This window comes from Sturnira hondurensis, unplaced genomic scaffold, assembly GCF_014824575.4.
Source record: "Sturnira hondurensis isolate 20B ecotype Veracruz unplaced genomic scaffold, ASM1482457v3 Scaffold0010428, whole genome shotgun sequence".
Lineage (NCBI taxonomy): Eukaryota > Metazoa > Chordata > Mammalia > Chiroptera > Phyllostomidae > Sturnira > Sturnira hondurensis.
The window spans coordinates 15,677,471-15,702,356 of NW_028083059.1; the positions used below are offsets into that span (position 1 = coordinate 15,677,471).

At 35.0% G+C, this 24,886-nt stretch overlaps 1 protein-coding gene and 1 pseudogene across 2 annotated transcripts in view; both read right to left on the bottom strand.

Moving 5' to 3' along the window:
• Positions 1-24,886, bottom strand: part of CADM2 (cell adhesion molecule 2) — a 1,088,167-nt gene that overhangs the window by 647,556 nt on the left and 415,725 nt on the right. The gene's annotated exons all lie outside the window — the stretch shown is intronic.
• LOC118995886 (uncharacterized) lies at positions 8,380-8,535 on the bottom strand (annotated as a pseudogene).

Below are 24,886 nucleotides of genomic sequence, written 5' to 3' on the forward strand. Positions count from 1 at the left end.
CCACTGAACTACACCAGCCAGGGCCATAATATATTTTTGAGATGAGGCTTTAAACCTAAATTCTGTGGTTAACTGCAGCTGGTGTGGGAGACCCCTTTGTATGCACCACTTCTCCATTCCCTGTTCAGTGATGCCAATTTGTTAGCTTGTAATTAGCCATGGTAGGAGCATTTAAACATAAAAACTGGGAAACAATACAAGTCAGGGCCTTTTCCCCCCAAAGAGACAGTTATTAGACATTTAGCAACACAACACTTCACCTAGACCTCAACTACATTTCTGATGCCTTTTTGCATAAAAATCTATAACTTTTAACTTAATCTGCAATTTGGCAATCAGTGTCTCAGGGGAAAAAATGACCCTGTTGTTTAAACACGTATATTTTTATCACAACATATCAATCAATACAGTAAAGTATATTAAACTTTATTGATATTTACAGTAAATGTTACAAATACTATAAAAGTTCTAAACTTTGAAGTTTCTATGAACGTTTTACACAACAGCACATGTGGTTGTTGAGATTTCTAGTCATGTTCATGAATTCTACTGAAGCTCAGTGCAAATTCATCTTTCCCTAGTCTTCTGTTAGCTTCCTAAGACTTTATATGCCTTAATAAGACCCCAAGAGTAACCTCTTTTCACAATCATATTGCTTTTCACTACATCAACCCCCCATACAATAGATGAGTTTACAACAGTATGCCTTCACGGTGCTATGTCAAATTATGAGTATATAGTTTCGAAGGCAGAATGTATTTCTGTACTTCAGGGTGCCCTTGACAAAGTATAGCTTGAGCAGTTACCTTTTGTATTGGAAAACAGCACATCTGCGATCTTTGCCTAGAATTGGCATTGATCAGACTACTGGTCTACACAGTTTTGTCTGCCATTATAATTAGACCATACCACCAACCCCAGACAGGTCACTGGATCTTGCTGGAGGTTGTTTTTCCCCTATGGTTATGCCTCATTCCTGCCTTGCTAATTTGTATTCTTTTTCTAACAGTGGGATCACATTTCTTTTGAACAGTTTTTTCTTGTCTGTCACTATCACCAACAAAGAGCAGCTTTAATTCATGATATATTTCAAACCCCCTAAAACATTTATTTGTCCCTCCTTCACTTTGAATGACCCTTTTAGTCCACAACTTTGCTATCATTTAGAGTAACTTGTTCTCAAAGAAATTAGCTGTTTTTAATTGCTTTGAAGAAACATACATCACATAGTTCTACCAGTCTGTTTTATCATTCTTCGTGCCAAAGTTAAACCAATTAAAATTTATATAGTTGAAATAGAAAATATGAAATTATGAAGATCTAATAATATACACATATAAATTGCACAAAATGGCAAATATGTTTGAAGTTGAGCTGTATGAGAAAACCATCATGTAACAATATGCAAAAAAAGAGATGGATATAAATTGGAAATGAATGTGAAATAAGATACAATACTCAAGAGTGCATTTGCCTAAAAGTTTCCCTAATGCTAGATCATTAAATTATTTCACTATGACTCTAGAATAAACATAAACATTCCTTAAAAGTGATGTGGTGAGAATTAAAATTCACAAATAATGGGATATTATGGGTCTCAAGGGGTGGTATGCATATGAATATACACACATACTTAATTATTTTGGCTTTCTTCAGCTATTTTTAACTGCTGGATCAAATTTTGTCATGGGTTCCTTTTGTCCCTTTTTCTTTACATTTCAAACCCATGAAGTTTAAACCAGAGAGGAGGCAAAGAAAGAGAAAAACAATCATCAGACTGAAAGGAGAATAGACGTAATTACAGGGAGCACTCAGGAGATGCCACTAGTATAGACGTTGTGTGCACACCTGTTCAGGAAAGAAAGCAGGATGTCAATATGTACACACTTTCTACTCTCAAATCTACCATCAATCCTTTTTTCCCCTGAAATGTAGTTGTCTCAAGTAGAACATTTGGAACTAACTTCTGATATATCTGCAACCTTCACATCTTCTCCTAAGATTTGATCAATTTAATTTCATAAACATATCTTTATTCATTGTTAGAGTGTCTTCACGGTGGGCTTTGTCATCTTTAACTTGAGTTAAGGCAACAGTCTACAAACAGGTTTTCCTTTCTCATCTTCCCTTCCTAATTTCCTCTGTCGTGTTTCCCTAGCCTTCTAAAACTCACATTTAATCATAATACCCTTGCATTGAACTTACAGTGATTTACTATGCCTTGCAATGTAAAATCAAATTTCCTGGTATAGCAGAGAAATTTACAACGTGGCACCTCTCTACACCTCTGTAGTACCATTTCTCCCCTTTAATCTGGCAAACTTCATCTCAAGTCTGAAGTGTATTAGGACTCAATTCCAACAGCACTTTATTTGATCCCAGGACTTTATGGACTGCATTAGGACTGTATTAGGACTCAATTCAAACAGCACTTTATTTGAACTTATGACATTATAATTAAATTTCAGGAAAATTCCCAACGTAAGGTCTCCATTTTTCTGAATAAAACAATAAAAACCAGTTAGACTCTTCTTCTAAAAGCATTTGAGATAATTACTAAGAATAATGCAAAATATTTGTGACTTAAAATGTCAAAAGGGGTTCTGCAGAGTTTACAGACATAAGTTTCTATAATGCGGGTCTCTAGGTTAAAGCCACAAATTGTGTTTTAGGTAATAAAAGGAAGCCAAATAGTTGATTTTTAGCTAATAGTTTGTGCTTGTTTAATTTTAAACTTTATGGAATGACAATTAGTCGCATCTCTATCTATTCTTCCTCAAGGAAGCATCTCAAGGCAAAAGTAGCATCTAATTGCAAGTGGTACTTCCTCAAGGAGATTTCAAATATGCTTTCTCCTTCAGGTATGGAAAAAAGAAAAAAGAAAAAATGCATGTTTTTGAGAGAGAAAAAAGGCCCAGGCCATTCCTAGGAGAATGACCCCTGCTTCATGTTCTACTCACAAGGAAGAGGGCAAACTTCATCACGTATATTGCTTTTTTATCTCTTCTGTGTGTCTCTCTAAGGCTAGGATTTTGGGTAATCTAGCCTTGGTATGATGGTGGAAAAACAAGGAAGAAATCTCTGTAGTTGGTGTGGTAGAACATACATTTCATTTTTTCCTACTTTCTCAAAATTCAACACATATGGAATTCAGAAGTTATGGAATAAATAATCCACACAAAAGCTACGCTAGATATTAAAATATTAATTTTGTCACCCATCCCAAGTCTATTTTAAAGTTAACTTGAACTATTAGATAGGCTTTTGACATTCAGACTTGATGCCTTTTTTATTCATCTCTTTGAACACTGAAGTTCTTGTATATTCCTCTGTGAGTTAGGCATTCTGATTCTCCCCGCTATATTTAGTGCATTGGATCTTTCTACACGTCTTACAAATGTGTTGTCATCATGTTCATCTGAAAGGAAATATGAAGTATGTGATCAACTACAGTATTTACCTCAATACTTTCCAAGAGAGCTATCTTTTTTTCCCTATACTTCAGTATATCTATTTTGCACTTCAATCCTGATATCTCAATTTTCTCATGAAATCTTTACTCATTAACTCTTCATGCCCTTATGTTTGTGAAAGAGATAGCAAATACTGATCACGTTCTCTTTCTAGAAACCCTAAACATCATGGCTCAATAGCTTTCTTTTCGACCAAAACATCATCCAGGCATGATCTTGTAAAGAGGAAAGAACTGGTTTTATTAAATGATGATTTGACTTTGTTTTGAAAGATTAAAAGGATGCCACTAACAAAAGATGGAGGTGAGAAAAAGGTATATTCCAATATGGTGGAAAAAACTATAAGGTTCTGAAAAGGAATATGTTCCTTCAGTGAGGCCATGGTCAACAGAGTAGCAATGATGTGGAGAGTAAAACAGTGTGGAACTGAAATGACCAGAAGGGGCTGAATTGTACAGAGCTCAAGGGACATATTGTTAATTTGAGTCTGTATTCTAAATCAATAAGAAGCCACTAATTAGATTAAACAACTGTCATGGTATGATCATATTTTATATTTAATTAGAAAATGTCTTGTGTATAGAGACAAATTTGGAAGATGAAAAGACATGGCATAAAAATACCAGAGTAAGACAAGTATAGCTCAGTCAAGAGATTATGATTCTGGAGAGAGAGAAGTAGAGAGATGTGAATGATATCTAGGAGGTGAAATTGACAGGCTTTATGTGGGAGCATGAGGAAAAATGTTGTGTTTACATATGATTTCTACATATATAGAGGTTGATCTCATTTCCTAAGACAGCACTGAAGCAGGACGATACTTGGAAGAGAATATCATGAGTTTATTCTTGGATATGTGGAGGATACAGGTAGTTAAATATACACTCCTGACATCTATAGAAAAAATGCAACCATGTACAGCAAGAGTTATTTTAGAGCTAAATATTAAATTTGACTTGAGTTTATAAGAGGAATGACAAAATATACACAATGTCCATAGTAGCACAATTTACAATAGCTAAGTCCTAGAAGCAACGTAAGTTCTCACCAGTAAATGAGTGGATAAAATAACTATGGTACATTTACACAATGCAATACTACACATCAGAAAGAAAGAAGGAGCTAGTATCCTTTGCAATAACATGGATGGGACCAGAGAGCATTACATTAGGTGAAGTAAGCCAGCTGGTAAAAGACAAACACCATATGAGCTCACCTACAGGTGCAACCTAATCAACAAAACAAACAACTAAGAAAATATAAACAAAGACATTGAGATAAAGAACAAAGTGACAGTAACCACAGGGGAGAGGGATGAGGGGTAATGGGGGAAAACAGGGGAACAGCTATCAAGGAACATGTAGAAAGGACCCATGGACAAAGTCAAACGAGGTAGATTCAAGCATGAAAGGAGGGCATGGGTGGAGCAAGGGGTTATGGTGGGGTACAATTGGAGACAATTGTACTTGAACAAAAATTAAAGAATTATAACAAAATAAAATAAAAATATACACAATATATTGATTGTCATTGTTTAATATTAAAAGGTCAGAATTCCTAGTATAAAAACATTTCTGTTATTTTATAATTTTTGTAAAAATGAATGTTTATATATAAATAAAAATAGGTAGTATCTTTCAGTAAACATTTCAAATATTCAGTAAATATTCTTAAATCAGAAATTTCTAGTATTGCCTCTTTTTCAAAGCACAGGTAGTGATGATGTAGTGAAATAGCTTTGGAGAGGAATTAAAAAGATGCAGTCCAAATGTCCTACACTCTCATGACTGATACAGTAAAAAACCTTAATAAAAATTTAGTGAAATAGATGCAAAATTACCTCTTACATGGTTCCCAACAATTAAATACTTGAAAGAATTTTTTGCAAGTGTTTAGGTTTTATAGTCAATTCATTATTCAATTATTTGTAAAGGCCTGGAATGTTTCTATACATATGATGGCTTATATATTTTGCAATGACCCATACATAAATAAATTTAGTTCAATCTTATTCTATTTGAAATGTAGAAGCTTTTAGTAAGCACTTAGCTCAGAAAAGGCTTTCCAGTTTATGAAGGAATGATAGTTTCCTAATTACTTTTGTGTCAGTCTACTATTGAGTCAAGAAGTAAAGGATATTCTTGAATTTAAGAAATTTAAATCACAAAAGCAGTATTACCATAGATATTAAAGATTTGAAGTTTATATCACTATAAACTCAGGATGATATTTTTAAAAGGCTATCACTCAATGCAGATGTTCCCAAATTAATTTGTAGTATGTTTTAGTAATATTTGACTTAAGAAATTGGATTTCAAAATAGAATTAAATAGAAGGATACTTTTATTTAGATTTGCCTTAAAGGTTTATTATTTTTCAAAATTTATAGAAATTTATAGTCTATTCAGAATTTGAGGCAAACGAATAGCCATCGCAAAAAGTAAATACCTAATTTTCACAATCATGAGTGATACTTTCCAGTATGTGCTATAAGAATGGGCATTACCTTCCTAACTATTCTCCTTCACTTTTTTCTAGAGTCTGAGTTTATTAAAATACTCAATCATCTTTTTTTTATAATTGTTTCTTATGAGGGGGATAACATATACACAAATATACACAGCATACAAATCTGTAAGTAATCACTAAAATTGCCATTATGTCCTTTGGGCTGAAAGATGAAATGCAATGGTAAAGTCAGACATTAGATAAAGAGAAAAAATGTTATTTTGAAGGAAGGGAGGGAAAAGGGTGAGGTAGTCTGATGAAGACATGTAATATTTCCAAGATAAATTCTTGAATGTTTCAAATTTCTAAAATTCCAAGGCAAATTTAAGTTTACAAGCTAAATAAATGAAAATTAGCACATAATAAACAAAGGTGTATTCTATATTTTTAAATCTGAATACTTATCTCTACAGTTTAAATGTGCATACCAGATACCCACACATACAATAAAAAGATGAACTAAACATATCAGAAGGGAAACGTTATAGGAAGATGGCCAAAGAGATGGACAAAGAATTAGAAAGAACTGTTTTCTTCTACCAAAACCAGATTAGGTTCTATGAGAAGAAAATTCAAGAAAGGTGGAGGACACCTGTCAATAAGCAAAGAAAATGAATTACAACAGACAAACACTAGTGAAAGTCAAGTTAAAGTTCCAGCCTTTTGCAAGTGACCCTTTTACTCTTCCTGTTCCACATGCAGCCAACAGAGGCCTGGAAGCATCAGGACTCCCCTGCACCATCAGGCCTCCCCCGCATCATCAGGCCCCTAGGAAGGGGGAGGGGCCTGCTGAGAGGGCTCAGAGACCCAGGTCACATACAGGACTAGCTCGGCCACCACAGCAGCAGCAGCGAACCACTGCCCAGCTGCAACCACACCGTGATACTTGCCTGTTACTGTTCTTTAAAAGTATTTTTATTTCTATTTTTAGTTTCATTGTGATTTAATTGATGCAATAATTGCTTTTATTGTAGTTTGATAGTGGTATAATACCTTGGATAGTATTTTCAAATATAGATTTGTTTAATGTCATCCTATGACGATATTATTTCCATTTCATTGGCCCTTCTAGAATTAGGTAGTATAAATGTTATCTTTTTATTTAAATAAAAGATCCAATATTATCTAAGTCACCATTGGAGGATGACATGGATAGAGATGTTTAAAACACTAAAGTCCATTTATATTAACAACAATATAATACAAAAAAATACTACATGAGTATAAACATCAACTCTATTTATATCCATAACTTCTACATTCGGAATGTCCTATTTTTCACAGATTAGCCACTGTAGTCATTATTTTCTATAATGATTATAGAAAGTGGTATTATTTCACCATAGTCACAGTAGGTAAATTTTTAAAGCTACATAAATTCAGTATGAGTTCAAATGATACTTACTTCTATGTATGCCCTTTCCTATAACTACACTTGTATTTGAAAGGACAACAAACTCAACAGGTTTACTCATGTATGATTTATTGGTCACCTCATTTATAGATTTTTGTCTTAGGTATTTTTTTCTCCATGTAGAATATTGTTCTTTACATTTTACTTTTTTGTACATCAAAAAAGAGTTTTTTTCTCAATAAAATTTGGAAGCAGTTAGTATAAAAAAATCCATCAACTTGTTAGTAAATGTATGACCAGAGGGACTGACCAAGCAGTGCCACCGGATGTCAGAACAAATTGTGACTTTGCACTTCGAAGATGGGAGCTCACCAGACATCCTCCCTGGGACCAATTCATCTGAAAATGCACGCCGTCTTCCATATAATACCTCACAGTGCTGATGCCTACACTACAAGCTATGATCAAAAACTGTAAATCTTTCTGTCACCATGAGTTATAAGAAGCAATCAATCTCAATCTCTTGGGATAAGAACCTTGCAAAAAAACAAAACAAATAATTGGGCTTCACCTCAGGATGAAGCCCTCAGGATGGGCTTCACCCATCCTGAAAAAACAGTTTATCATTTTCATATTTCTGGATTGTCTAATGAGTATATATTTATCTATATATCTACTTTGATAATGTAATAATAATGAGTTTTGCTACAAACTGTGTTTTCAGCATCAATAATACTTCATAGCAAAATACTTGAAAGGTCAGGATGAAACTTTACTTTTTAAGATATTTTTGTTAAGTATTAGTAGTTATTCTATATTTGATTTTCAGAAGTGCTAAGTTTCAAGAAAAGATGCATGGATTTCTTTAATTAATTAGTAAATTATTTAATTAATCTTCATTGTATTTTTAATTGCCCTTATACTCCCTTTCTCCAGCAATCACCACACTGTTGTCCACGTCCATGAGTCCTTTTTTCCTTTTTTAACATATTGCAGAGCCCTACAAGATTTTCTTTTCCATGTAAAATTCCATGTTTTTTTACCATGCAGTTGGTGCAGACCAGTGTTTAACATTTGATTAGTTTGCACACAATATATAATTGAGTTACAAAACTGACAAAATGTATAATATTTATTGTTTTTTTAAACTGATAAGAACAGATACTACACTGGATCTTAGCCCAAAAGCCAAGAAGCGATATTTTATTATTTTTTAATGCAATGAATTTTAACATATCATATCAACACAGTCTTTATTCCAGCATTGTTCAGCTACACACATATGGCAGCTTTGGATACTGTGTTAGATAAGAGAAGAAATTTATTGCTTATTTAAAGTTTTCCAAAAGTTAGAAATCCAAAAATCAAGATATGTCTACATGTCAAAATAGATTATATTCACAGAAATAAACTGAAGTGTATGCATTTGAAGGCTTACTAATAACTAAGCTGGTTACATTAATAAAAATGCTTCTAGTAAGTTGCTTATTATTATCAAAACCAGAAAATTTGCCTTATCAAGAACACAACCTGCCCTAAGATGTTTCCATATTAAGTTCTAGGCAAATTCCATGTCAGAAGAAATCCTTACTCACTCAGATGACCAAGTGATTTTTCTGTGCTCCCGTAAAAGTGTTACAACAAAAATGCACAGACATACTGCTGTACAACATTAATTACAAAGGAATTAGGTACAAGTAGAAATGACCTTAGGAAAGAGGATGTGAGCTTCAACACACGAGGATCTACTGAAGTGTTTGATCCAATGCACATTCCACTCAATTTCACTGTTTTATATGTAGTAAAGAACTACACCTTTAAATTTAAAGAATGCATTGTCCTTTAATTCACACAGAAACAACTCAGGCAAAAAGGAAAAAAAAATACTCATGGACATGTATCTGGTTTTGAAAGAAGAAAATGGTTCTTTCTAATTCTTCGTCCATGTCTTCAGCCATCTTCCTGTCAACATTCCCCTACTGATGTGTGTAGTTCACCATTTTATATTGGGAAGTTTTTCTTCCTCTCTGTTTCTAAGCAGTGAATTTATTCATTTTATTTTCTCTGAAATCGCATTATGTGTTCTTGATGTACTTTAGGCAATATTTGAAATTTCAGCTAAAGCTTCTGAACCTCTCTCTTAAGCTTCGCATTTCCAGACTTAAGATACTCATCTTATTTATCCTCTAAGCTCTTCACTCATGTGATTTTACTCATGTAATTTCTGGAGGTTTCTTGCTTCTTAAAGAAAACAAGAGCCTCTGAGTTTCTTCACATCAAATCCTGATCGATATCCTAGTTGACCTCCATTTTCTAATTTATTTTTTTCTCTAATTCCAGGTTGCCATTCATGTGATGTTTTTCTCAAAAGGTCAAGCAAACATGATAGTCATCATTGTTTTATTCCAAGATTTTCCAAGGCCTCTAGTTACCATTTATGGTATTGAGACAGTCACATGTTTTACATTTTCAGGCATTTGTTTCTTTCACTCTGCTTCCATCTTGCAGTTTCTTGGGCAGACAGTGGTAAACTTTTCCTATGATGAGGATTTTTATTTGAATCCTCCATTATTTTCCTATGAGGTTGTTCTACACTGTTCTCAGAAGCTTTTAAGATTTTTTATTAGTCACTTGGGATTGGAAGGATTTTTCTGAATCTTTGAGTGATGTTGTCTGCCCTTGAGGCAACTCATCATCAATCCATAAAGTAAAAGTTGAGGGACTCATGTTTCTGTCATTTTTTGAGAAGTTCTTCAATATCCAAAAGTGAAGACCTGTTCACTTTTTTTATTAAGCACTCCCAAACACAACATTTATAACTTCAGAATGTTGGCCCCCACCACAGGCAACTTGAGGGCCTTACTGGCTTGTGTTAGTAGAACAATCTTTTCATTGATTTTTTGTTACTTGAACGCGGGCAGAAAATCTTTTAGGTAGCACTTTTCTCTCACGGATATATATAAGTTCTTCGATATAAAAACCACCATAGCACTACATGCAAGAATTTCCCAGGGACCAGGGGCACATCTGAAGCATTGAAACAACACCATCAGAGCACTACACAGCTGCTCCAGAATAAGCTAGGAAGATATATATTGGGGCTGTCAGCAGGCTCCGCCTGCTCTGAAGGGTTGGCAGCTCTGCCTCTGGCTGCCAGTATTTCTGAGTCACAGCTGACAACATGGAGCCCAGAGGAGTGTTCCATCTCTAACAAGTGCCCAGATCACCACTTAGGTTGAGGTAGGGGGAAGCTATCCAGATTCTAGAGACCAGATCTCATTTTGATCTGCTCATAGCTCAAACAGAAAAAAAATGCATGTGCAATATAATTGGGGAAGTCAAAAGTGTTGATTGAAGCCAACACCAGTCTGGAGATTGAGACACTCCAGGCCCCACCTGGCCCTACAACATACCTAGAGGATTAGAATCAAAGGATATATAAAGGTCTTCCTGGACATGGAAAGAAAAAAACTTGAAGGAATTGATCACTACCAAACCAGTATTACATGAAATGTTAAAGCGTAATCTTTAAGGAGAAGAAAAAAAGATAAAAATATAAATAAAATGGCAATAAATACATCTCTATCAAAAACTAAATCTTTTTTAAAAACATAAGAAACAAATGAGCAGAACAGAAAAAGCCTCATAGAAACATAGAACACTTTGACAGTTACCACATGGGAGGGTGGTTGGGGGAATGGGTGAACGGATTAAGAAGTACAAATCAGTAGTTACAGAATAGTCACAGGATATGAAGTATAGCAAAGGGGATACAGTCAATAATATTATAATAACTATCTATGGTGTTAGATGGGTACTAGATTTATTGGGATGATCACTTAGTAAGTTATACGACGTCTAATCACTCACTGGGTTATACATCTAAACGAATATAATATGTATATCAACTGTAATTGAAAAAACAATATATGTAGAGTAAAAAAATGAATAAGTAAATTTTAAACTAAAACAAATCCAAACCCTAGAAGATCAGACCAGTGTAATGCCACACCCCCTTTTCTGCACATCAGCATGTCAACACATAACGGTACGGCCCTCATGCCCGGGTGCAGCTCATTTTCCTGACTTAAAGTTTTCCCCTGCCACACAGAAGCCTGATCCTGCCTCCAGCTTTCGGAGATCTCCGTTCTCCCCAAGGTGCCTCTCTCCTTTGTGTTTTGGTCAATGCAGGCAGGCAGAGGAGAGCACTGAAAGGTCTCTCCCTTTAGAGAGGGATCCTCTCACTTATAAGAACTAAGAAATAGATTCTAATTGTAAGACCTTTAAAAAACTCAACTGGAACTGGGAAGGTCTTAAAATTTCATGGGTTCTGTGAAGCCAGTACGTCTCCATTCAATCCAAGTGCCCCTGGATGAAAAGGACTCTGAAGTGACATAGTAGCCTAGGTTCCTTTGCTTAGGTGGCCCTGCCATCTTCAGCATGTGCCTAACAGGCTTCCCCCTGGGATGCTCCCCAAACCATCAAGTCATCTTCAGAACTGTGTCTCTGAGGAATATGCCTCTCCTTAATGTGTCATCTTTCATTTCTTTAAACCAAATCTCATTTACCTAGCATCTCTCAGGCTCCGAGGCTTCTTGTTCATCGCCTAGAATTCTGCCATGAGCCACCCAACCACAGGACCCTTACCAGTGAGAGAAGAGAGAGAGCTGTTAGCTGAGGCCCTTCTGGGAATCCCGAAGGGATGCCAGGGTTCAGGCTGCAGTCTCCACTCCCCAGCCCCAACGGACGGGGTGAGAGGAGGAGGTGGACAAATGTCTGGTGAAGTATGGCCAGTGATGTTGTTCCATATTACAACACGTTTATCATTTCAAAACGAAATTCCCATTTCAAAGTTGACATCCTGTTTCCGAATGTAAAGAATTTAGCCATTAGGCAGGGAGGGGTAGGGAGAAAGATCCTGGAATGGATAGTTAGTCTTCAGTCTGTAGATTCTTAGACTTCGGTTTCTAGGAGTTTAATTTTTTTAGACTTCAGTCTCTAAGATTTTAGTTTCTTTAGACTCTAGTCCAGGGGTGTCCAACTCGCAGTCTGTGGGGCCACATGTGACCCACGATGGCTATGAATGGGGCCCAACCCAAAATCCTAGATTTACTTAAAACTTTTTTTTTTTTTTTACCCATTGGTTTTGTTAGTGTTTGTGTATTTAACATGTGGCCCTGGGATGTCAAAAGGCTGGACACCCTGCAAGTCTAGTCTCTGATGAGTCTAGGGACACATGGTGAGTGGCTTAAGCCAAAATAAGGAGCTCGGGCAGGAATATGGTGGGATAAAGGGGTGTAAAAGGGAAGTTTTGCAGGTGCCAGTGTCGCCTTGAACCTCATATCACAACTTGCTGTTCCCAGTCATCCCATTTTGCCTCATCCCTGCGGGGAAAAGGGTTCCTGGGTGTCTGTGGGTAGAGCTCATTCTCTTAGATTTGTCCTCTATCAGGAATAGAGCCGACAGCATTGGAATTCTTGTTTTGCACAAACGAAGCTTTCGTCTGTTTGTTTCTTTAATAATCACAAATATACATAACATAAAATTTAGCACTTAACCATTTTAAGTGCGCAGTTCTGCAGCATTAAGTGCATTCACATTGTTGTACAAACATCAACAATATCTACCTCAGGAAATTTTTCATTATCCCAAAGAGAAAATCCACCCATTCATTAAACAGTAAACCCCACTCCCTACTTTGACTAACCCTTGGTAACCTCTTTTTATTTTCAATCTATATGGATTTCCTAGGTTAGGTGCCCCATGTAAGTGGAATAATATAATATTGTGTCTTACATTTGGCTTATTTCACTTAGCATAATGTTTTCAATGTTTATTCATGTTGAAGCATGTGTCAGCATGCCCTTGCTTTTTAAGGCTGATTAGCATTCCACTGTAGGTTATACCACATTCTTCTTGTCTATTCATCAGATGATAGATATTTGGGTTGTTTTAATCTTTCAGCTACCATGACTAATGCTGCCATAAGTGTTAGTGTGCGAGCATCTGTTTGAGTCTCCACTTTAAATTTTTCCAGGTCCACACCTAGAAGTAGAATTGCTGAATTATATGCTAATTCTATGTTTAGCTTTCTGAGGAATTTCCAAACTGTTTCAACCACAATAAATAAGAGCCCCCACTGTCTATACCTTTATCAAAAACTTAGTAGTTTCCCTTTATGCAATATTTATTGAGATGACATCGTTTAATTATACAGGTTTAAATCATATAACTCTGTAATACATTATTTATATATTGCATTCTTCCTTCAACACCCAAAATCAAGTCTTCTTCATGATCATTTAATCCCCCTTTAACCTCTTCTACAACCATCTTATGTCATCTGTTAACATCTCTTAGGAGCAAAATATGAAAAAATAGTTTTGTGACAATCAGTAAATATAAACTCATAACAAGGGATTGTATTTTTGGTTTTCCATGAAAGTCATCTTCTTATAATTCTATGCTAGATGTGCTGAGCATTTCTAAAGTAGAAACAGGGATAAAAAATAAAATAACTTAGCGATAATAATACTTTACACACTCTGTTTTTGAAACTCCATTCTTCCCACTGACACAATGAACAGCTTATAAAGAATAATTTTCTACACATATCGATAAATGAAGTCCCAGGAAGAGATCAGAACATGTGGACGGGCTCTAAAATAAACCTTGGTTCCATAAGTACAATCAGCCCAGTTGGTTTTATTCGTATTATTTAACTGTGAGTGTTAGGACTGAAAGCAATAAATAAATAAATAAATTTATGTTTTTGAATTGATGAAAATTTAAGGAGCTTGGTGATATGCTTATCTTCTTAAAGAGAAAGATTAGAAAATAAAATGTACTAGTAATTAGTAAAGAAAACTCACCATTTTAAAAAATATCTTAGTGAAGATTTAACTAACAAAAGGAATTACCATTTATATTTAATCTTTTAAAATTTAAACTGGCCTGGGCTGGTGTAGTTCAGTGGATTGAGCATCAGCATGTGAAGCAAAGGGTCACCAGTTCAATTCCCAGTCAGGGCACATGCCTGGGTTGCAGGCTGGTCCCCAGTAGGGGATGCATAAGAGGCAACCACACACTGATGTTTTTCTCCCTCTGTCTCTCCCTCCCTTCCCTTCTCTCTAAAAAATAAATAAATAAAGTCTTTTAAAAATTAAATTAAATTTAAACTGGAAGTCTTCATTTTTAAAGAAGACTTAATACTTAAAAAAGAAGTTTGATATAATCTGTTCTCTATCAACTGATGTTTCTCTAGCATGTTAACTTTTCTATGTGTTTCCATAGCACTTTCTTGTGTTTTCCCCTAGGCTAGTATATAACTTCTAGCATCCCTGAGCTTGTAATTTTGTGAAAATGTTTGACTTAGGAAAATATGAGCCTGTGCTTTGGGGTTCAGATACCATCTCTGCACAGATGACTATCAAGTGTCTTAGTGTTCAACTGAGCACTGTGAGTTAGACCAATCTTCCCCCATCACCTACACTTATTTAGGTAATTTCTGATTGTTTTCATCATCATCACTTCAAAGTTAGTGCATCTAAGTCAAAATTCTTATCCTTCTTTTCAATCACCTTTTCCTTTGGGCCACCGTATATCTATCTGTCAAATTTACTATCAGGTTCTAAACACCAAAATTCAAAACCTAACAATTGCTTTCCACCTTTTCCCATTACTGTACTTCAAACATCTAGTTAGTCACTCATTTTTCTTAGTTTGCAGTTTTGTTGTCCTTTTATAATCTAATCTACTGCTACCATCTTTTTGTAGGATGGTTTCCCCTATCACCTGGACTATGGCAATTATTTTCCAACAGGTCCTCCTACATCCAATTTTTCTGTACTTCAACTCCACCTGCACATTTTATCCCTGAAATTGTTCATGAAACTCATCAACTTGCAAGTTGCTCAAAACCCTAGATGTTCCCAATGTGCTAAATGAAGCATGGAATCCTTGTCCAGATAGTTCTCAGTAAGCTCCAAAGATAAGCCAAAATTATAAATGATGATGGTTAATAAGGATAAATATGCCAGTCTCCACATGGATATGGAAAATATTACCTACACAGTTACAGGGGAGGAGAACCTGGATGAGAAGCAGTTTGTGTTATTTAGATATAAAATTTTAATTGACTCTGAATTCATTAAGTATTATTACAAAATGGATCTGGCCACAAAGAGAGTCAATAGAATTCTTGTGTTCAGAGAAATAAATTCACTTTATCCTCTACCACTCAGAATTTATCTGAAGAATTGTTTTAAATTCAGGGCTTGTTTTAAAAATCTAATAATAAACCAAAGGTTGTCAGTGAAAGTGTTATTAGAAGTAGGAGGATGTATGTTCTGCCTAAGGAAGAGAAGACTTAGAGGCCTCAGAGTATCTCTGCTGAAATATTTAAAGGCTGTCAAGTAGAAGACAAATGAAATGTATTTTGTAGACTCCAGAGAACAAACTAAGATATTGCTAAATTTTTGTCTTAGTATGAATTAAAAATTGATAATAATTGGAACTGTTATTTTCTATAGCCTGTGATACACAGCTACGTGTCTGCATTAATGGAAAAACTTCAGGTTAACATCTGTTAGGAAGGTTGTTTCAGCTATACCAAAAGGGAAAACATCTGTATGAGTGTAAGAAATTTTTACAATCTCTTTTTTCATACTTTGGATATTAAGATTTAGCCTGCTATAAGATCACTCCTTAACTGACTAGGACAAAATCTAGAAGAGCATGTGTAGCTAGCTTAATCCTTTCAACCATACTGAATACGTAAAAAGTGCAATGCCAAAGTTCTGAAATCTTTATGATTTTACTTTTTAAGCTGCTTTGTAGAAGCATTATTTTATTAAAAAAACACAAAAAATTTAATGTCTCTTTTTTCACCATTTCCAACTTTCTCTTTTTCCAATAACACTATCCAAAATGTTATGGGAAGCTTGTAAAAATAGGCTTTATGCCATTTGCAAGTATACAGACAGAGACTGGTATTTCTTCTCTCAAAGTCAAGGTACAAGAAATTTTTTCAGAGTTGAAGTTGAAAGTGAGCTAGTTACAACCTCTTCACCCTTTGATCATCAGTATTGATGCAACTAATCCAAATAGCTAGAGAGAGCTTATCATCTCCTTTCCCCCTGAGTGTATGGATTCTAAAAGGTTTGAGCAGTATATGTTCTCAGGCAAAAAAGAAATAAACAAATAAATAACTGAGCAGGCTGTCAGGGCCCAGAGGGGAGAGGGGAGAGAATCATAGGGGAAAAGGGAATGGACTCACATGAACAAGTATAAAAGACACATGGACAATAACTAAGGGTGGGGGGTGGAAATGGGAGGGAGGCGGGGAGCATGGGGTGGGGGGCGGGCAGGGTTGGGAATATAAGACAGAAACCTGTACTTGAACAAGAATTAAATAAAAATTATATTAAAAAAAAATAACTGAGCTGTATTTAAAGTGATAATATGATTATGCTCCTTTGCTAGAATTGCTTGCTTGATTGACATTCAGACTGACTGAAAGAATTTTAATATCCTTATCAAAATCAAGATCACAGTATAAAGTATCGTATAATCTCTATTTGCATTTTCTGTATTGCTGAATATGGACTATTCATTTTGCTTTAAGCATGCCATTCTCAAATGAGGCTCCAGTCTCTACTTTTACCTAAAAGGCACTCTACTTTCTTGTCACTCTTTTTAGTCCTCCACTTTCAGCAAAATCTATACTAAGCCCTGCTTCCACCAGAAAGTCCTTCTAGCTGCTCATAATCATCAGTGAACTCATACACTTCAAATGTTCTTGTCTTTCTTATATCTATTTTGGAAGTAACTGTCTTTTACTTTTTAAAAATGTCTATAGACTCTTTTCATGACTCCTCTTGTAAAGTATTTCCCTTCTTTTTTCCTCTCTTCCTGTTTTTAGTACTTTTTTTTTCCTTAAACTAACATTAACTGATCTCTTCTTACCTATGATAGGATCTAGAGTTACAGAGACAAGACACCTGATTCGTATCCTCCAGGAATTCCCAGTCTTGGGAGGAAGAAATAAATGACTGAGAAACTTACTGTGAGTAGAGGTGTTTCAGGGGAGGTAACGAGCAAGTGCTAATCAAGCCTAGCTCCTACCTTTTCCAACTCTGCTCATTACACACTTAAACTAGCCTTGGTTTTGCACAGGTAGTTATATGCATGTCTTTCTGAAATAACCTTCTCGTCTTCCTAACATTCTATGAATACAACTAGATGGCTGCCTTAAATAAATGGTAGTGACACTGAGCTTAGGACAAGTTAAAATCGATCGTTACAATTTGACTATAAATAGAGCCACTGCAAGTACAGGAATTCATAGATCTAAGGATTTTTAAGTTGGTTGAGACTTCAAGGTGTTTTTATGGTTAAAAATATTAGTAGAACGGAGATTATTGTTTCTTATAAAGTTGATTAAATGCTGTTTGTTCATTTTCAGAATCAAGATTGGGCAGATTAGGTTCTTTAAGAAGCAGGGTTCACGTGTTCATGGATTGGAAGAATTAACATCATCAAAATGTCCATACTACCCAAAGCGATTTACAGATTCAATGAAATACCTATTAAAGTACCAATGGCATATTTCACAGACATAGAACAAACACTTCAAAAACTTATATGGAACCATAAAAGACCCCAAATACCAGCCACGATTTTGAGAAAGAAGAACAAAGTAGGAAGGATCACAATACCTGATATCAAACTGTATTACAAGGCCACTGTAATCAAAACAGCCTGGTATTGCCATAAAAACAGGCACATAGACCAATGGAACAGAACAGAGAGCCCAGAAATAAACCCAAATCTCTACAGTCAATTAATATTCGACAAAGGGGGCAGTAACATAAAATGGAGTAAAGATAGCCTCTTCAACAAATGGTGTTGGGAGAACTGGACAGCTACATGCAAAAAAATGAAACTCGAACACCAACTTACACCATACACCAAAATAAAGTCAAGGTGGATAAAAGACTTAAATATAAGCCCTGAAACCATTAAAGCCCTAGAGGAGAGCATTGGCAGGAAAATTTCAGATATTCCACGCAGCAATATTTTTACTGATATGTCCCCTAGAGCAAGGGACATAAAGGATAGAATAAACAAATGGAATCTCATTAAAATTAAATGCTTCTGCATGGCTAAGGAAAACAGTATCAAGATAAAAAGAGAAGCAACAGCTTGGGAAAACATATTTGCCAATGATACCTCAGACAAAGGTTTAATCTCCAAAATATACAAAGAACTCACTCTACTCCACTCAAAGAACACAAGCAACCCAATTAAAAAATGGGGAAAGGATTTGAACAGACATTTCTCCAAGGAGGACATACAGAGGATCCAGAGACACATGAAAAGATGCTCGATATTGCTAGCCATCAGAGAGATGCAAATTAAAACCACAATGAGATACCACTTTACACCAGTCAGAATGGCTATCATAAACAAAGAAACAAACAACAAGTGCTGGAGAGGTTGTGGGGAAAGGGGACCCTAGTTCACTGTTGGTGGGATTGCAGACTGGTACAACCACTATGGAAAACAGTGTGGAACTTTCTAAGAAAACTAAAAATGAACGTGCCTTTTGACCCAGCAATTCCACTGTTAGAAGTATATCATACTTCTGAACCCTGAAGCACCAATCCAAAAGAACCTATGCACCCCAATGTTCATAGCAGCACAATTTACAAGAGCCAAGAGTTGGAAGCAACCTAGATGCCCATTGGTAAATGACTGGATCAAAAAACTATGGTACATTTACACAATGGAATTCTATGCAGCAGAAAGGAAGAAGGAGCTCCTACCCTTTGCAACATCATGGATGGAACTGGAAAGCATTATGCTGAGTGAGATAAGCCAGGCGGTGAAAGACAAATACCATATGATATCACCATTAACAGGAATCTAAACAACAAAACAAACAAGCAAGCAAAATATGACCAAAGACACTCAAATATGGAACAGGCTGACAGGGTCCAGAGGGGAGAGGGGAATCGCAGGGGGAAAAGGGAAGGACTCACATGAACAAGTATGAAGGACACATGGACAATAACTAAGGTGGGGGGCAGAAACGGGAGGAAGGTGGGGAGCATGGGGGGCAGGGCTGGGAATATAAGACAGAAAACTGTACTTGAACAAGAGTTAAATAAAAAAAGAAAAAGAAGAAAAAAGAAGAAGCAGGGTTCAATCTATAAGAGACTTATGGGAGGAAAAGTCTGTCGGTCATAAAGGAGAGACAGCACGCATAGGCAGGGAAAGTCTTTTTGTCATATATGAGACTTCTGGGAACTATAAGGGAAAGAAAAAAAAGGATTGGATAGAAAGAGTCAGATTGAAACGCTGTTCTAAGGAAGTTTGGGCTAGACTAAGATAATATATGCATAGAGGCACCAATGGATACTGAGGTAGGTGGTTTTCTTCTTCAATACCTTCAAAGAAAAAAGGACAAGGACCAAAAGATCTGTGGTGGAAAGGCAATCAATTAAGTTAAGCACATTGACAAATAACTATCTAATAATCTTAAAGGTATGTGTTTTTAAAAATAAAATAAAGCCAAGTACTGTTGATTTCTTCTTCAGAGGGAGAAGCAATAAACTACATTTTAATATTTAAAAAATTCTCAAGAGTTTAACAAAATGCCTTGCATTGATATTTGATAAATAAATATCCTCGGAAAAAATAAATGAATAATTTAAACTTTGTAATTAAGTTTTTATTTTAAGTATATTTCACATCCTCATTTTATTTCTTCTTATAGGTATTTTCAGAGGTTTGTTATAATGTACCCATAGTGGCTTCAGAAATTATAATGTTGACTCATTCTTTTATATACAAGAATTTATAAAATATGGATACATTTTAAACACTAACTTGCTTCTTTTATCAACTATTCTCTTTAGAAAATTATTAGCTAGGATGAGTAGAAATAACATTAAGTGCATTTACTGTTAAAGTACTTTGCAAATATCAACTGAATAGTGACCGCCACAGACATGGCCTTGAAATTTTGAAGGCAACTCTTTGGTTTTCTATTTGATTGCACAAACATTATACAGAATCAAGAATTGTTAAAAAGTATAATATCATAAAGAAGCAAGATGAAAAATATTTTACTGATTAAATATCATTATAGAACATCAAAAAATAGAAAATATCTTTAGCAACTATAAATACACTGGCAAAATATTTATTTGAGAAATACCAATGATACATTCTGAATCTAGAAGACTGGGACTTGGGTTAGAATACAAGTATAGAGTACATAAAGAATACTGAACATAGAATACAATAGAAGTATAATATGTAGAATAAATATAGAAAAAATGAATGAAATGAGCTATTTAGTTCATTATTAAAACATTCCATAAGTATGGTAATGAATGTGTTTAACTAGATATTTAATGGGATCTGTAAGGTGACTATGGGAGAAAAGAAATAGCATACTATGATTGCACTAAAATGTTATGACTAAGGGCTACAGAAAATTGCTGCAATTTAGTGTGAGAAAAACTATTGTGAAGGCAATAAAATATATCTATGGCTGCAGATAATATATTAATGACATTATTATGAATATAATACAGGCTATATTTTCCAAATAATTCTACATTTATTATATATACAAAATACAGTCATTATAACAAATATATAATTTACTTGTTTGAAATTATATATATAAAACTGGGTACCAAGTGGATTAGAAACAAAAGTTAGAAAGTACTGATGAGAAAATGACTGGAAAGCATCTTAGAAATGTGAAGAGCAAGGAATTCCACCTTGCTCAAAGAGGGGCCTGGCCTTCATCTTTGGCCCTTGAGAGCTACCTCTAAATCCTTGAAATTCCGTAAGTAATAGGAGTGTCTGTTATTCAAGGTGAGCTCCTCTTGATGCTAAAATGATGATTGGAGTGGGGGTGGGTATAGTCTAATAGTCTTAGGATGGGGGCCATTCACATGATTTAGAGTAGAGACTTCCCAGTATGCGGTATCAGCTTATCCTTTATGGATGGGATAGGGGGTTTTGGAGATGGAGTTCAACCACATGGGCAGTTAATCACCAATCATGCCTATGTAATGGAAGGCCAATAAAACTCTGGTCCCCAAAGTTTTAGTGAGCTTCCTGAGGTGGCAACGCTCTGGGCTCATTGTCACCAATTGCTGCCATTCTGAGAACAATGGAAGCTTCACATTTGGAACCCTCCCAGACCTATCCTATAGGACTCTGTTTTTAGCTCATTCTAATTTGTATCCTTTCCCTGTAGCAAATGTAATCAGGAGTTTAATAAGTTTCAGAATCATCTGTGATTCTAGTGAATTGTTCTACCTAAGGGTGGTTTTAGGAAATCCCTGAACTGGCAGTTGGTGAACAGAAGCCAGGGTAGCAAGGTATGAACATTGCCTTCCGACTTTGCAGTTGAACCCTAACTCTTTGAGGTCACAAGTCTTGAGTAGATGTGGCAGTCTGAAGAACAGTGCCCTTACCTCACAGTTTGGCTAACTATGCATAATGGGGAAGTTGCATAGTCCTGAATTTAAAGATGAGATATAACATTGAGCAATGTTTTGGACAATAAGGATAATAGCAGAAAAAGAGTTCTTCACTTCAAGAGCTTAAAATTTTCATATGGGGAAAGTGTTTCTATTTATATAAATAGCATCCAAGCATATTTACATATGAGAAGTATAGACATATATATAAATAAGATAAAACCGTCTCTGTTTCATTAAAAATCTATCTTTTTACTTGAAATAAACCTAAGACAGCAAATGGGAGATAATGTATTTTTTCCTGTGGTTAAGCCTCTTTTTTTTCACACCTATACATTTTATTTCATCTGCTCAATTATAGTTTAGGTGCCTAGAATAGTACCATCTTTTACTCCTTCATCCAGAATTTCATTCGAGAAATTCTCTCTGCTCCTTCACGCATGCTCTACTCATCTCCTGCATTGCAGGCCAGGTCCCTTGCTGGGGGTGTGCAATATTTCTTTCCCTCTCGTTCTCCCTCCTTTCCCCTATCTCTAAAAGTAAATAAAACAATTTTTTTCAAAGCACCACCTGAGAAAAATCTACCAATGCCATGAGAAATACTAATAATTTTTTCAGGTCACAGGAAAAGTATATCGGAATTTCCATTTTTTTCAGTTTCTCTAGTGAGCCTAAGTTAAGTCATTAAATCTTGTCCTTAGAAAGATACTTGCTTAAAAATCTTTTCTCAATACTTATTAGTTATCGTAGTGTAAACAGGAGGGGAAATCAAAACTCTTGATGCCTTTTGAAAAGGGAGCAGATGGAGGAATATGATTTTTCTAACTGTATTTTTAATGGTGGAGGTGGGATAGCTGTCAATTTTGATTTGATTGATGGATATGTTTTCCTTCATAATTGGTCACAATTTCCTGGCTATGGTAGGGCTGGACTAGCTAAAACAGCAGTCACTCTGGTGAATGCTGTTTCCATACTCAGAAACAGCATTTAATGGGACTATATATCTGATACATTGCATAGATTCCCTTGTTTTACTAAAAAAAAAAGAATAAATAAGGAATACTGTCATCTCAGAAAGATATCATATACATATTATACACATTACATATGTAGTGGCTTCCTAAAACATTATTTTAAAATATTTAAAACCACATCTTGATAGGTTTAAGGGTTGTGCAGAGAAAACAACAATTTTCTTTGTGTCTTTAAGGAAATAATTTATTCTCAGAGCAGCTCCTCTCTTGGAAAAATACTTGCCCCTCTTTCATCTTATCTGCAAGTTGATCTGATTAAAACCATTAATAATTTCTTCAGAAACCAGAAGTGGCTTTGCATAGACTCCAGCAGCTCAGCTGCTATATGTAAGCTCCTATCGTTAGATTTCTGTGTCCACAAACCATATGAGCCAAGTAAAATGAATAATACTGAAAGAAATGGTGACAGAATTTATAAATATTTGAAAAAAAACTATACTATTATGTGTTTTATAATAAGGGTGAAACTATATATAATTACTGAGATACAATATATTTTCTATATTTTATATATGAAATTTTGCAAAAAGATCTAATTTACATAAATTTTCATTTTTAGAGTTCTGCCTCCAAAGTTTATAAATTTTCAGTGTTTTAACCACCCATGTGTTTATTTGGCACTTGAAAACAGACTCAATGTCAATTTCAGCTGAATCAAAAGCATGTAAATCTGTTCAAAAGTAATAGAATTATGTAAAATTGAAAACTATTTTATTACATTTTAATTTTACTTTATTTATTTACTTTTAAAAAATGTATTTAGTTATTTTTCAAGTACAGTGTTCTGTCTATTACTCCCATCCCATCCCACCCCCCGTGCTCCCCCCTCCCTCCCATTTCCACCCTTCTCAGTTGTTGTCCATGTATCCTTTATATATGTTCCTCTAAATCCCCCATTTCCCCTGAAATTCCCATTTTATTTTTACTAAATAGACTTTGTTTATTTTTTCTACCCTGTCTCATTTTTTTAAATGGGATATAGTTAAAATTATATCCCATTTATATTAAATATTATAATATGTGACATTATATTAGTTTGAAGTATACAACAGAATAATTCAATGTTGGTATATAATGGAGAATAATAACCACTGTAACAACTAAATACAAAATAGAGATCACATTAGAGAACTCTCTGAGCAGACAAACCATTTAAGCAACATAAGTAAACATAATGAACTAAATGAACTTAATGAACTTTACTTCATGAACTTAAGTGAAACTTAGGTTGTTTTGTTACAAATGTCTCTGACAAACATAAAAGAAACTTGTCATCTCCCTGAAAATGTTATGCTGTGATCATTTTCAACCAATCACCTGGCATTTGGAAATTCCCACTGTAGTAAACAATCATTATAAAGTGTAAAGGCAGAAAACCGTACTTGAACAACAATTAAAAGAAAAAAAGAAAAAAAATACAGTGTAAACAACTTCCTGGTTTCACCTTATAAGCCATCCTGTAACTTCATGCCCCTGGGCTTCATATCAGTATTTGAAATTGGAAGGTCCCACTTTAAGAACTGTTCTTATATGCATAATAAACTTACTAAATACTATTTATTTATCTGATTTTTTAAATTTTACTACATTTGGATTTTTGACACCACAATAAAAGCAGTTAACACTATCTCCTTTCAAAAAAGACGTGTAGTAAGTATGCCTTGCAAAATAAAATGGTCAATTATAATGATAACAAAACCTCATAAATGATTTGGAGGGGAAAATCACTTTTCAGACATGTATACCAAACATAGTGGAATGAGCATGGTTTGTTACCTGGCCAGCTTTCACTCCTTCGCTACTTTCTACAAAACATCAATTTGTGTATCTTTTCCCCAAGTACTTTATATGGCTCACTCCATCCTTTTTTAATCAGAGCTTGCCCTGATTAAACAAAAAAAAATCACAGTAATCCTACTCAAGGAGATTGCTTTAGGAATGCCGACTCAACCCTAGCTTTTAGGTAAAGCCTGCCTATTAAACTGTGGGTTTTTTGTGGGGGGTGGG